This window comes from Papio anubis, chromosome 3 (assembly GCF_008728515.1).
Source record: "Papio anubis isolate 15944 chromosome 3, Panubis1.0, whole genome shotgun sequence".
NCBI classification, from domain to species: Eukaryota; Metazoa; Chordata; class Mammalia; order Primates; family Cercopithecidae; genus Papio; species Papio anubis.
Genome location: NC_044978.1, coordinates 69,925,630 through 69,940,163, shown reverse-complemented (window position 1 = coordinate 69,940,163; position 14,534 = coordinate 69,925,630). Strand labels below are relative to the sequence as shown.

General features: G+C 37.8%; 1 protein-coding gene across 3 annotated transcripts in view; it reads right to left on the bottom strand.

Moving 5' to 3' along the window:
- The window catches only part of PDE5A (phosphodiesterase 5A), a 128,489-nt gene that overhangs the window by 81,206 nt on the left and 32,749 nt on the right, over positions 1-14,534 (bottom strand). The gene's annotated exons all lie outside the window — the stretch shown is intronic.

The window sequence follows — 14,534 nt, the reverse complement described above, 5'->3', positions numbered from 1 at the left end:
CTGCCAATAAAGCCTCCTGATAATTACAGTGTAAAGTGGTGTGTCCATAATGGGCACCTAATACAAACAGAAAAGAAGTAACACAGCAAAAATGGTTAAAAAGCAAGTTTTGTGCATCAAAACACTAAATAGGCTGAATAAAATTTAAAAATTAAAGTTGGTATCAAAGGGGTTGAGAGAATGCCTTCTTTACTAGAGCTGAACTAAGTGTTTGGATCACTGCTATTGCCTCTGCTGGTCTAGCTAACCACATACATAGCCATTGAAAGCTAGATATCCATATAATTTAACATAAGATATTCAAGAAAAACATATGTGTGTGTCATGTATATATATGTACACACATAATTTCTTTACATTCTAAGTCCTTCATATGGAGAACATAGCTTATTATGTTCTCATAGCCAAAACATAATTTTATCTCTAAATATTATCCCTCCAAATGGAAGATGTGCCTGAGAATGTATGAAAGCACAGATGCAGACATCTGTCTCACTAGCGAAACTCCTAGTTGTAGGTGTCACCAGCAAAAAAAGACATGACCTCTTCTCCATAGCTGTGCCAGTTAATATACAATGAAGTAATTGTAGACATGCCTCAGAGATATTGTGGGTGTGGTTTCAGGCAATGGCAATAAACTGAGTTACACATATATTTTGATTTCCCAGAGGATATAAAAGTTATTTTTAGACTATACTGTAATTTCTTAAGTGTGCAATAGCACTATGACTAAAAAACAATGTACACACCATAATTTAAAAATACTTTATTGCTGAAAAATGGTAGCAATCACCTTAGTCTTTAGCTAGCTATACTTTTTGCTGGTGAAAGGTCTTACTTTGATGTTGATGTCTGCCGAATGATCAGGGTGCTGTTTGCTGAAGGATGGGGTTGTTGTGGAAATTTCTTAGCATAAGACAACAATGAAGTTTGCCACCACAGATTGACTCTTCCTTTCGTGATAGATTCCTCTGTAGCATGTGATGCTGTTTGATAGCATTTTACCCACAGTAGAACTTCTTTCAAAATTGGAGTCAATCTTTTCAAGGTGTGCCACTGCTTTACCAACTAAGTTTATGTAATATGCTAAATTATTTGCTGTCTTTCAACAATATTCACAGCATTTACAGCAGGGGTAGAGTCCATCTCAAGAAACCACTTTCTTTGCTCATCCATAAGAAGCAACAGTTCATCTGTCCGAGTTTTATCATGAGATTACGGCAATTCAGTTACATCTTCTGGCTCTACTACTAATTCTAATTCTCTTGGTACTTCCACAAGATCTGCAGTTACTTCCAACAGTGATGTCTCAAACCCTTCAAAGTCATCCATGAAGGCTGGAATCAACTTCTTCCAAATTCCTGTTCATGTTGATAATTTGACCTCCTCCCATAAATCACAAATGTTCCTAATGGGATATAGAATGTTGAGTCCTTTCCAGAAGGTTTTCAATGTACTCTTCCCAGAGCCACCAGAGGAATCCCTATTTAGGTCAGTTATGGCCTTACAAAATGAATTTCTTAAATAATAAGACTTGAAAGCAGAAATTAGTCTTTGCTCCAATGGGCTACAGAATGGATGTTGTATCAGCAGGCATGAAAACGACATTGATTTCCTTGTGCATCTTCATCAGAGCTCCTGGGTGACTAGGTGTACTGTCACAGAGCAGTAATATTTTGAAAGAAATCATTTTCTCTGAACACTAGGTCTCAATAGTAGGCTTAAAATATTCAGTAAATCATACTGTAAACAAAGGTGCTGTCATCTAGGCTTTGTTGTTCCATTTGCAGAGGACAGGCGAGTTGAATTAGCATAATTCTTAAGGGTCCTAGGATTTTTAGAATGCTAAGTGAGCACTGGCTTCTACTTAAAGTCACCAGCTGCATTAGCCCATAACAACAGAGTTGGCCTGTCCTTTGATGCTTTGAAGCCAGACATTGACTTCTTCTCTCTAGTTATGAAAGTCTGAAATGGCATTTTCTTCTCATAGAAGACTGTTTAGTCTATATTGACAATCTGTTGTTTAGCATAGCCACCTTCATCAGTGATCTTCACTAGATCTGTATAACTTGCGAAAGCTTCTCCATCAGTACTTGCCGCTTCACCTTGCACTTTTGTGTTATGGAGATGGCTTCTTTCCGTAAACCTCATGAGACAACCTCTGCTAGCTTCCAACTTTTCTTCTGAAGCTTCCTTACCTCTCTCAACCTTCAGAGTATTAAAAAAGTTAGGGACTCGCTCTGGATTTTGGGCTTTGGCTTAAGAGAATGTTGTGGCTGGTTTGATCTATCCAGACCATTCAAACTTTATGTGAGCAACAAGGCGATTTGGCTTTCTTAGCGCTCATGTGTTCACTGGAGTAGCACTTGTAATCTCCTTCAATAACTTTTCCTTTGTGTCCACAACTTGGCTAACTGGCACAAGAATCCTAGCTTTTGGCCTATCTCGGCTTTCAACATGCCTTCCTCACTAAGCTTATTCATTTCTAGCTTTTGATTTAAAGTGAACACTTGAACACTTAGAGAACGCTATAGGGTTATCAACTGGCTTAATTTTAATACTGTTGTGTCTCAAGGAATAGGGAGGCCAAAGGAGAAGGAGAGAGACAGGGGAACATGAAGAAGGCGAAAGTTTCGGTGAAGTGTGTTCAAGAGAGAATGGAAGGAAATGGAAATGGCAAACATGGCCTGTATAGCTCTTTCAAAGAGTTTTGTTCTGGTGATGATCAGAGAAATGAGGTGGTAAAGCAGATGTGTGATCCAGTGAGGGTTTTGCTTTTGTTTTCAAGATGGGAGAAATACTATGTTTGTATGCTGATGAGCAGATTTGGTAGCCAGGAAAACTTTAATGATTCTGGACATAGAGGAGAGAACTGCTGAGTTAATGTCTTTGACCACGCAAACCAGGGATGGGGAGGCAATGTAGAGATTTCAGGCGAGAAGAGAAAGGATTAGACTGTAAAACAATACATGCAAAAGAAAAAGAGCTAACTGTTTTGTTCCCCACAAACCAATGACTTATTTTAGGAAATATGACAACTCTCCCCCTTTATAACTTATCTACAAAGCTAGAAAGTATTTTAGATTTGTCCTTTTCCCTCATTCCTCCATCAAATCAATCACTAAACCTCCTAAACAGAAGTGTAACAAATCTGCAAAAAACTATTTAGCAGCTTTCCTGCCTCTAAACAAAGCACTCTCTCTGCTTATGAACAAATATGGAAGTTAATTATAAAAATATATCAAGTGTCAAATTATGTAGCTCTGGATTAGAAGCGAAGAAAATGGTTCGAACTTACTGCCGTGGCCACCCAGATTTTTAAATAATAGCAAATACTTCCTGGCATTAAAAAAAATTCAGTACCTCCTTTGCATGACATTAGAAGGCTCTTCTTGATCTTGCCTCTGTCTACCTGTCTGACCTCATTTCCAGGCACTTCCCTCCTTCTAGTGGATACTCAAACAGTGTAGCAAAGTAACAGACGTATTCCCTTTGCTCTCAGTCCATCAACAGAGGCAGAAAACAATGGCACAGAAAGATACGATAGAGACATACCAATGAGCATTGCCTGTGGATATTAAACAGTGAGTACTTATATTACATGCAAACAGAAATCTTATGTAGATCTGTTAGTATTTGTGGCACAGTATTTTAAAAGTCTTAGCCAGGTACAGTGGCTCATGCCTGTAATCCCAGCACTTTGGGAGGCTGAGGCGGGCGGATCACAAGGTCAGGAGTTTGAGACTAGCCTGACCAACATAGTGAAACCCCATCTCTACTAAAAATACAAAAAATTAGCCGAGTGTGGTGGCAGGCGCCTGTAATTCCAGCTATTCAGGAGGCTGAGGCAGGAGAATCGCTTGAACTCGGGAGGTAGAGGTTGCAGTGAGCTGAGATCATGCCACTGCACTCCAGTCTGGGCGACAAGAATGAAACTCCGTCTCAAAAAAAAAAAAAAAAAAAGTCTTTTAATACCTCAGTAATTTGCCACCATACAAAGAGGCAGACATCTTCCTCTTTTTCTCCTTAGTCTTCCCTTTTTCATGCTCTACTTCCTCTTTTCCCTCTGATTTAAGACAACCTTGAACACCAATTTTTGTGTAAACCTTTGTGTAAACCCAGTCTACATCGCCTCTCCTCTGGCAGTTCATATTATTTTTTAGTACATGAAAGGTGATAACTCAAAATGATTTTAAGAGATCATTTTAATTAATGAGCACAGTTCCTCTTTTATCCTCTGGCTAGTTTTAAGGAAAGAGAAAATAAACATGGATATATATGTTGTATATAATAAATAATGAAAGTACATTAGTACTATGTCTAGTAGGTTAAAGTGCCTCCACAAATTCTCTGATACTACTCTTTTCAAGAGCTGGAGCCCCTTCCTCTTGAGTCGGGTGTAGAACTTAAAGTCCCACTGCTAAAGAACAGAATGCCAGAAAAGTCTTGGTGATGGACAACTTTGCAGACGAGGTCATATAGAGAACTACTGCTTCCTCCTTGCTCAATTTTTTCTCGAATTGCTCACTCTGAAGAAGTCAGCTGCCATGATGTAAGGACACCGAGCAACTTATGAAGAGTCCACATGGTGAGGAACGAAGCATTTCTCCCAAGAACTTCTTGAAAATAGATGATCAAGCATAAGTCATGTAGCCCCTGCCGACATCCTGACTGCGTGAGATACCTGAGCCAGAAGGAACCAAGCTTTATAAGCCACTCCAGAATTCCTGAACCACAAAAACTGTGAGATAATAAATGTTCATGCAGAATCACTTAGTGTAATTTGTTATGTTGCAAGAGATAACCAATACTGCATAGTACTCAAGATTATCAGATAATTTGTAATAATCAAATAGATCTAGAATTCTAAATCCAGATCATTTCACTCCATTTCACTAGCATAAACTGATGGAAACAAATTTAAAAATTTTTGTAAGATCCTCATCTCTTGCTCTTTGATTTCAATTCAGCCTAGACTATTAATTTCCATTCTATGATCAAAAGCAAGTAGAGATTTAGCATAGACTCTTAATTTCCATTCTATGGCAGAAGACAAGCAAATGGAGATTTTTAGATAAGCATTTAATAAGAAGGAATACAAGGTACTTAACAGTTGATAAAGCACTTTATCTATGTAATCTTAGACATTAATGGATGAGTATAGATGTTTGTACATATCTATTGAGAGCAGCAATTTCATTAACAATCACTTTAACTCTTCAAGAATGCATGAAAACATGAAAATTATTTTATAGTCAAAATCCACCCCAGGGTCCAATTATATGATGTTGGGTTAGATATTATACAAAGAAATGTTTTATGCTTATCTGGTTCCAGACCCCTAATATCCATTATTCAGGGACTATGTAAAGCTTCTCAAAATTAAATTTATAAATCATCTATTAAATTAAAAATGTCATGTATTCCAAAAAGTGCTGAAATGGTTATCTTGAAATTACCAATGAAGATAAGTTTCCTACTGAATAAAATATAGCATTCAGTATGAACCAAATTTTCTGAGCATTAAAAATAGGATACCACTTGGGTACACAAAGCCTACCACATTAATTTAATCTTCAGTTTCAAGTTTTTATTCACTCTTTCTTTTTCTTCTTGATCAGTAGTGTAGACTTGGGGATTTCACACATTAGCACTATGTTTTTCATCCGCTGCTCTTAAGAAACATTCTTCTTTTAGGAAAGCAGTTAACATCTTCATAATATATACTTTGTTATTTAAAGGGCAGTGTGCAGAAGGAAAAAGAAAGGATCGTCACTATCACAACCTCAAGTCCAGAACAAACAGAAACTTTGAGAAGTACTTTTATTTCTAAAACAAAGCTACCAGAAAGAATACTGTGGGGAATAAATGCAGTGAACAATTTGTAACTTTTCTTTTTTTTTTTTTTCAGGCTGGAGTGCAGTGGCAAGATCTCGGTGCACTGCAACCTCCACCTCCCTGGTTGAAGCAATTCACCTGACTCAGCCTCCTGAGTAGCTGGGATTACAGGTGCACACCACCACACCTGGCTAATTTTTTTGTATTTTTAGTAGACACTGGGTTTCACCATGTTGGCTCAAACTCCTGACCTCAGGCAATACGCCCGCCTCAACTTCCCAAAGTGCTGGGATTACAGGCGTGAGCCACCATGCTTGGCCAATTTGTACGTTTTTGAAAACATGTAACTAGCCAGTTCTTTAAGACTAAAATAGATCTAGATCGACTGACAGTCTGCTATTAAACTCTGCTTATTTTTATAGTTACATTTTCATCTATTTTGACTAAAATTGAAGGATTATGAATAAAACTGTAACATTTATTTCCTCCGAGTTTACACTGTCAAATTTAAGAAAGCTGCAGTCAGTACTGTGAGTGTGAGAGATCACAGACAAGGACCCACCCTTCATGGAGATCAAGCTTCTGTCATCAGGAGCATTTATGTGGTTCCTCCCTCGAGGCTGTGAGATAAATACAGCAGGACACTTTCATTTCTCCCCAGGGATTTCTCTAGGTCCCCGAGTTCAGTCTTTCCTTCGAACTTGTGTGTTGAATATTGGACTCATTTAACATTTGTCTTGTCACCTTATATAGATATTTAATTTTTGGTGTACAAGAGCTACCTCTCCAACTTTTTTTTTTTTTTTGAGACGGAGTCTTACTCACTCTGTTACCCAGGCTGGAGTGCACTGGCACAATCTCAGCTCACTGCAGCCTCCGTCTCCCAGTCAGGTTCAAGCGACTCTCCTGTGTGAGCCTCCCGAGCAGCTGGGATTACAGGCGCACGCCACACACCCAGCTAATTTTTGTATTTTTAGTAGAGACGGGTTTTCACCATGTTGGCCAGGCTGATCTTGAACTCCTGGCCTCAAGTGATCCACTCTCCTTAGCCTCCCAAAGTGCTTGGATTACAGGCGTGAGCCACCGTGCCCAGTCTACCTCTCCAAATTGAAAAAAAATTTAAAAGCAAGTATCTTCTTTGCCTCATTAAAAAAAAAAAAAAAAAAAAAAAAAAAAAATCTACAAAGTGCAGTGATTCAATAGTTACTTGTCAAAACAAGATAATTTAGGAGAAATAAATGAAAATATTTTTAAATGAGCAGACACAATCATAAAACTTAAATTCTAGAAAACATTTACTTTTGTGTTTTGTAGTTGGAATTACATATCTGATTTCATTAACGCTTCAATTTGTGAGTTTCGGTAGATGTTGATCATTTGGATTTGCCAAAGTATAAATCTCATAAAAATTAGCTGATACTTTCTGAATCTTTTTAGTTTTTAAAAGGAAGATATAAGCTAAAATGCTAAGATATTAGCTAAAATGTTCCTTTACCACATTGTAATGAATTATCCTAAATCCTTGATTTTAACTGTCATTTTTGCAACAAAGAATTGCAAGTATATCACCAAATATGATAAAATAAAATCAAGATAATAAGATAAAAATAGAGAAGGAGGAAAAAGCTCTGATTTCCAATTGAATTTCTACTTAATAACTGGAGTTGACATTCAACAACGGTGGTTCAGCCTAGCCTGAAAGATATTATTGGATAAAATCTCTAGTTCAGATCAATAAGAAATTGTCAGAGCTTGCATTATTTCATAATGTCCTGCTTTCTACTCTTTATCCTCTCCTCCCTAAATAATCTACAGAAAAAAAAAAAAAAAAAAAAATCAGTAGGCCCTGAGTGACAAATAGGGCTCTGAGTAAGAGTTAATATTTAGGGTCGATTATACCAGTGCAGTCCCTATAAATAAAAAAAAGAACACTCATCTTCACTATGTCATAACAAGCAATACTTCAGGGGAAGGCAGTATTTCACAAATAGGTCATCTGAGCTAGGGGGAAAGATCTGAGCTTCTCTGTAATTCTTTACTAAACAAAAAAAGAATTCTGTCTGGTTATAGGAATAATTCATACAAATGACAAAGATGAAAACTGGTCTAAGTGCCCAGGTCGGAAAAATCCAGAATTAACATTTAAAGAAATTTAATAGCAGCCCTAAAAATTCACATACCTGTAATTTTTACCTGTAATTTTTTTTTTTTTTTTTTTTTTTCATTTGTAGTCATGGTTCTTCTCTGGAGCAGATTGGCTCAGATTAGTATGAAACATGCTCCTTTAACTCTTTTGCCCCTGGTAAAAATTTTCTTATAGATTCCTCTTAAGGCAATATAGAGGACGTGACTATGATCTTTCTCTTATTCTCTGTTATCTCATTTTTCATCTTAAAAAGTCTGTCTGCAGAGCGGTTTAAACACTAACATTGAAGGGCCGGCAGAATACAGCCAGATCTCCTTGTTGCCACCTCAAGTCCTGCTTCTGCATGCAGCCACATTAAACACATCGGTGTACCTTTCACTCCAACAAAATCAACAATAATTTAAGTGCTTAGTGCAGAGTCTCAAGAAAACACCAATCAGGAGGCAAGCAGAGTGCAGCCATCATCCATAGCAGACTTTTAAGAAATGCTCTTCTCTCTATCTATTATGACCCCTACAGTCTGAATGCCTGGGTTTCAATCTCAGCTTTGCCAGTTTTTAGTTGTGTGACTTTGAGCAAGTTCCCTAAATGTTTCATATCTCAGTTTCCTTTATTGTTAGGTAGGAATAAGATAATGCGTTACGTCTTATGGTTGTCATGAAGATTAAATGAACTAACACTTGCCAGATCATTAGCACAGTTTTCACAAGATTTGCTCAATAAATATCACACATGTTCACTGTCTCCTACATACAAGGCAGTCATTTCCAAAGTCCTACCCCATACTCCTCAAACTACTCCCTCATATATACCCTGGACTGGCTCTCTTCTCTCCCTTGATCACTTTTTTCTTTCTGTCTTGATTCATTTTCTCCAGCCAGTAGCTCTTTGACCTTCCAAAATAAATTATTTTAGCCTTCTCACACTTCTCCAGTTTCTTTTTCCACTTTGCCCATTAACTCCATTCTCTTAAAGGGAGCAGGAAGAGGGGAAGATTGCAAAAACTTAACCTCTAGATGTTTTTCAAAATTACCATCACAGATGTTTAGTAATGTCTATGGTCCTTACTTGTAAAAAAAGCACTGTTGTATCTATAACACTTATGCTTATAACATTAATGAAAAGAACTCCCAAACATTTTTAATTAGTTGAAATACTTTACAAGAGGCAAATAAAGAGCTTAGATATTTCAGTGAATCTTAAACATCTTCCTGCATTTTCTAGCCTATGTTATAATTCAGAATTTAGTATTCAATAGTCAACTACTCCATTCAAACGGCTTTCCAGAGTTGGTACCAATGTCTTTAAAAACCAGTGTCACTAAAAAGTACCAGGATATTTTATAAACAATCAATATTTAATGATTCAATAATCACCGTTCTTTTTAGGTTCCTTGGTAATTAGTCGGAATGGGTATTGGCTTACTCAATAAGGCCATACTTAGAAAAAGAAAAAACACCAAATTCATTTTGCCTCATTTATAAGGAAAAATAGTGAAAAACACGTTTCTTTTAAGTTTAAAGTTTCTTAGAGGGTAATCAACAGACTATGTCAGGGCTGTGTTGGCTATCCCAGTTAGCTGAGTATTGGCTTTGGTCCCAGTTAGCTGATTATTATGTGGCTAATGACCTCTTCATGCAGCTCTTATTGCTTGTCTCTCTTAAAAGCTCTATTAGTTCTACATCTCCTTTTAAAGAATAGTAGCTGATGCACTTCCAGTGTGCCAGGAACTACGTTAAACCCTTCACTCACATGAATGCATTTAATCTTCCCAATAACCCTTTAAGGCAGATCCTTTTATTGCCCTCATTTTGCAGATGAGGAAACTGAAGAAGATCTACCATCCTGGTTTGTCAGCCAGCAATAAGTGGTAAAGATGGGATTCAAGTCCAGAGCAAGGAATCTTAATAATTAGTCTCAAAAGCCTCCCTGAAACTTTCCATTTTGGTTTAAAATTTTCATGAGAAAGAGTAGTTATGTGTACACACAAAAGCAAACACTACTCTGAGTTCGTTTATACAGATATAAATTTAAAGATAATTCTGGAAGTCAAATATTGCACCTTGTTAGTGGCCTGGGTTTGTTTTTTGGCCAGCCAAATTACTTTTTATACTATAACAGCCACGCTTGATAGTGTGTCTATTCTGTCTCTCTTCATTCTTTTCTCTGAAAACGTTAATTCTCAGGAGAAATAATTTTGAACTTGGCAGTGTGAACCTGGGAGGAAAGGGAGCAAGATGCGAAGGAAGGAGAATGAGGAGGGTCAGCAAGATGTTTAAAAAGCTGTGTTGTGGGCTGGGCGCGGTGGCTCACGCCTGTAATCCCAGCACTTTGGGAGGCCGAGGCAGGCAGATCACGAGGTCAAGAGATCAAGACCATCCTGGCTAACATGGGGAAATCCCATCTGTACTAAAGATACAAAAATTAGCTGGGCGTGGTGGCACGCGCCTGTAGTCCAGCTACTTAGGAGGCTGAGGCAGAAGAATTGCTTGAACACGGGAGGCGGAGGTTGCACTGGGCCGAGATCATGCGACACTGCATTCCAGCCTGGTGACAGAGTGAGACTTTGTCTCAGAAAAAAAAAAAAAAAGAAAGAAAGAAAGAAAAAGGCTGGGCATGGTGGCTCATGCATGTAATCCCAACACTTTGGGAGGCCGAGGCGGGAGGGTCACAAGGTCAGGTGATCATAGCCATCTTGGTTAACACGGTGAAACCCCGTCTCTATTAAAAATAGAAAAAGAAATTAGCCAGGCCTGGTGGTGGGCACCTGTAGTCCCAGCAACTTGGGAGGCTGAGGCAGGAGAATAGCATAGCGTGAACCCAGGAGGCGGAGTTTGCAGTAAGTGGAGATTGCACCACTGCACTCCAGCCTGGGGTGACAGAGCGAGGCTCTGTCTCAAAAAAAAAAAAAAAAAAAAAAAAAAAAACCTGTGTTCTCGAAGCCCTCTCTTGAATAAAGTTACAGATTGAACATCCCTTATCCGAAATGCTCGGGACTTAGAAGTGTTTCAAGTTTTAGATTATTTTTGGATTTGGGAATATTTGCATTATTATCAGTTGAGCAACCCCAACAGAAAAATCCAAAATTCTTCAATGAGCATTTCTTTTGAGGGTCATGTTGGCACTCAAAAAGTTTCACATTTTGGAGCATTTTGGATTTTCAAATTAGGGATACTCAGCCTGTATTTAGTCCCCAGTGAAGCTACTGAAGATTTTTTAATCTCATGAAATGGTTGGTGTAAGAGTCCAAGCCTCATATTAAGTCACCACCAGCAGGAGAGGATGTGAAAGCACACAGAGAAACACAAGAAAGCTCAGGAACCCAGCAGAAATGTAAAGGAGAGCTTTGGGCTATTTGGGGATCTGTGGCCGCACCCACTCCAATCAGATCTGTAAGAAGGCAGCAGGTCCTTGGCTAAGAGTGGGGTTATATATTCATGTAACAAAATTTAAGTCATCTCTCAGTAGAATGCCCAGAATTAAAAAGACTGATACACTATGTGTTACCAAGGATATGATGTAAGGGGAACTCTCATACACTCTTGATAAGAATGAAATATGGAACAGCTACTTTGGAAGAGTTTGGAAATTTCTTATCAAATTAAACAAATACCTACCATATGACTTAGCAATTGCCCTCCTATCCAAAAGATGTGAAAGCGTAAGTCCACACAAAGGTCTGTATGCAAACACTGACGGCAGCTTTTTTTTTTTTTTTTTATAATAGACACAAACTGGAAATAACTGAAATGTTTATCAACTGATGAATGCATAAACAAATTGTAGTATATCCATACCATGGGATAAATCACTCAGCAATAAAAAGGTACAAACTATTGATACATTCAACGGTAGGGCTGAATCTCACGCCAATTAGGCTAAGTGAAAGAAGCTAGATACAAAAGACCACATACTGTACGATTCCATTTAAATGACATTCTAGAAAAGCAAAACAATAGTGACAAAAAGCAGATCAGTGCTTGTCAGGAGCTGTGGGTTAAGGGAGGAGGAGGAAATCAACTGCAAAGGGGTACAGGGGAACATCTGAGGTGACAGAAACATTCTATGTCTTGATTGCAGTGGTGGTTACATGATCGAATATACATATCTCAAATTCATCAAACTGTACACTTAAGCTGAGTAAATTGTATTGTATATGTGTTAGTCTGTTCTCACACTGCTATGAAGAAATACCTGAGATTGGGTAATTTATAAAGGAAAGAGGTTTAATTGACATACAGTTCCTTCATTGCTGGGGAGGCCCCAGGAAACTTACAATCATGGCAGAAGGCAAAAGAGAAGCAGACACCTTCACAGGGCGGCAGGATAGTGTGAGTACAAGTAGAGGAAATGCCAGAAGCTTATAAAACCATCAGATCTCATGAGACTCACTATCATGAACAGCATGGGGGAAAACGCCCACATGATACAATTACCTCCACCTGGTCCCGCCCTTGATATGTGGGGATTATGGGGATTGTAATTCAAGGTGAGATTTTGGGTGGGGACACAGACAAACTATGTCAGTATGTAAATTATATCTCAATATAGCTGTGTTTTTATTTTTTATTTTTTATTTAATTTAAATCATCCTCACCAGCAGTTATAATGTGGAAGAATGTATATCCTGAGAATACTTTCTGTAGAAGGGGCCATCCTATTCACTTCTTCCTAGTGATTCTGTTGCATTCTCATCAGTTCCCCCAATCCTGATTGTTGGAGAAATTGTTCACACTATCTAGAAGAGAAGCTTAATCAGGGCATAATTCAGGCTGAATCTGTTTGCCAGTACAAAGCTGTTTTTGGGGTTCACGATTTTAAAGTACCCTTAATAACTGAAAGCTGAACACTGTCTTCCTAAGTGTACAGAATCATAGTCTGTGGTTTATAACTAGGCCTGCCAAATAAAATTTGAGTTGGATTTGAGTTCAGATAAACAACAAATAATTTATTAGTATAATGATGTCCCAAATAACGCATGGGACACAACTTTTTTAAAATTTGATATACCTGGCAACCACATTAGTAACACTATAATCATCAGTCCATGTATGGCCTTTTCAATTTTATATATTCATTCACATACCGAGTTAATTAAACTAATTAATTAATCTCATATTATGTCATTGCTGCAGGCATTTTTAGTTACTACTGCTGGAACTACACTTTTTAAGAAACCATGTGGTAACGCTAAGGCACTGAGAATGACTACTGAAAAGTAACTGACTTAGGGCCTTGTTAATCAAATTGTGATCAGTAGACCCAGGTAATCATCAACTTGGTACTTGTTAAAAAAGAATCTCAGGTTCTACCCAGACCTACTGAATTCAGAATCTGCATTTTAACAAAATCCCCAGGTGATTCCTATGCACAACACTTAACACTGATTTAGAAAGTTGTGTTTTAGGCGAATTCCCAGGGCAGTGATATGTAGAATGGACTAAAGGGAAATTGACTGCAAGGATAGAAACACCTTACAAGAACTTCAAAATCTGAATTACTTCAAAATCTGAATCATGGTGCATGCAGGTAGCACAAATAAAAATAAAAAAATACTGAAATTAGAAACATTCTAGTGAAAAAAAATCAATGGGGTTTGGTAAGAGACTAGATGGAGGAGGGAGAATAAACATCAGAATTTGAATATAAATCAAGTAGAAGCATCAAATACTTCTAATATGATTGACAGTGGTTCTCAACCTTGGCCACACATTGCAGTCATTTGGGAGCTTTAACAAATACTAATACCTGGGTCCCAATCCCTGAGATTCTGATTTAAGGTGAAACCTCAGCATTAGAATTTTTAAATGCTATACCCAGATAACTGGTAAAACATTTCCATGTGTGTCTGTGAGGGTGTTTCCAGAAGAGATTAGCATTTGCATCAGTATACTGAGTGAAAAAGATTCTCCCTCACCAATGTAGGGGGGGAGCATCCAATCCATTGAGCGCCCAGACAGAACAAAAAGGCAGAGGAAGAGAATATTCTGCTCTCTCTTCGGAAGCTGGGACATCCCTCCTCTCCCTCCTCTGAGACAACAGAACTTCAAATACTCAGATCCTTGGACTCTAGGACTCACACCAGCAAACCTCCCAGTTTCTCAGATCTTCAGCTTCAGACTGAATTACACCAAAGGCTTTCCTGGTTCTCCAGCTTGAAGATGGCGGATTGTGGGACCTCTTGGTCTCCATAATTGCACAAGCTAATTTTCATAAATAAATCCCCTCGTATGTCTACATATATCCTATTGATTCTGTTTCTGTGGAGAACCCCAATTAATACAATTGGTAATCTTTTAGACTTTTCCAGTTGGTTGTAATACACAGTCAGGATTGAGAATGCACAATCGAAATATTCAGTTTAACTGATAATTTATTAACTCTTTTTTTCCAAATAAGTGTAAAATGAAGAGGGAACTCAGTGATAACAGAATCCAAATCTTCCAGTTAGGTGAAATATAAATTAACATATTTTCATTTGCCTGTTAAAATTTCAAATTGAAATTTACATAATTAGAGTTAGCTATGATTTCCATTTTTTCAAAATCTC